The sequence below is a fragment of the Ciona intestinalis genome, unplaced genomic scaffold (genome assembly GCF_000224145.3).
Source record: "Ciona intestinalis unplaced genomic scaffold, KH HT000620.1, whole genome shotgun sequence".
Taxonomy (NCBI): domain Eukaryota; kingdom Metazoa; phylum Chordata; class Ascidiacea; order Phlebobranchia; family Cionidae; genus Ciona; species Ciona intestinalis.
The window spans coordinates 1-1140 of record NW_004190941.1 but is presented as its reverse complement, the minus strand read 5'-3'; the positions used below and the strand labels follow the sequence as shown (position 1 = coordinate 1140).

The following is a 1140-nucleotide window of genomic DNA, read 5'->3' as shown; positions in this document are numbered from 1 at the left end:
CAATATAAATAGAGAACCAACACAAATAAATAGCCTGAATAAATACCTTGCTGTTTGCGATGAGGTTTGTTTGTACTGTGGTCCTGATACCGCACACTTTGTACCGAGTTGTTTGTGTAGAATTCGTATGCGGTGCCAATAATAACCAGCACAAGAAATAGACAACAAATAACTCTGGAACAATTTATAGTGCTGTGGGGTAAGATGGGATACCTTCAGTGCATTGTATCCAAATCAGCTGATGGTATTTCAAACAATAAACAACGGTATTCAGAGTCGTGAAGATAAGGTTTTATATTTTTTTAATATTCTTTGTTTACTACTAAATGGGACGAGAAAATAAAAAGGTGTTCCATCTTTTCCCAGCCAATCATACAATTAGTTCTATATATATATGTTAACTCTATACGTATCTTATAGTAGTTGTAAATTAAACGGGCCGTAATAATATGCAAAAGTTTAAAATAGAAACGTACAAAACATATTAGATATAAGGGGTGACTGGTTAACCTGAGATATATATTTAGTATTACAAAGGCTTTTGTATAATAACTTACACGTAAAATACTTATTGTAAAATACGTACACAACACGTATTGAATAAAAAAAAGGTAAAACCCTACACAGAAGTTTTACAATGGCCTATATGCAAATTATTAGATGTAAAATACTTACATTGCAATAATATCAATTGTGTCAATCCGTGTGATCGGCAGTGGGCATGAGGTCTCAATTATTTCGGGCAAAATTACCATCGATGTAAGTTCTTCGATTATAGTTGCCACTGCAGTATCTGTGCACGATATTGGGAAACATGATCCCCAACTCATAGCTAATGGTATTCCAGGGTGTTCTACCTAAATAGAACGTTATGAGAGTATTTATGAATTACATGCAAAATATAGAGCTCAGCACGCGGGGTGGCACTACGACAATCGTTATAAAACGTACGTAATGCAGGCGAGTTATCGCGATTAGATTAATAGAAGAGAATTAGCAGCTAAATGACAGTCGTTGATAACACGTTACTGGTCAAAACTATACTTGAGTGCAAGTGTAAAATAAACGCTTGGTTGCTAAACACATAATGTTAACCTGCATACCGGTCTCTGCTTCCCCATATATGTATTGCACCATTTT

At 34.9% G+C, this 1140-nt stretch overlaps 1 long non-coding RNA gene across 1 annotated transcript; it reads right to left on the bottom strand.

Annotated features, from left to right (window-relative positions):
- Positions 1 to 45: 45 nt before the first annotated feature.
- On the bottom strand, positions 46 to 1140 carry LOC108950687. Its single transcript, XR_001975325.2, has 3 exons — positions 1104 to 1140; positions 676 to 857; positions 46 to 174 (listed from the first exon to the last, which is right to left on the bottom strand). It is a non-coding gene; the product is annotated as an uncharacterized LOC108950687 (long non-coding RNA).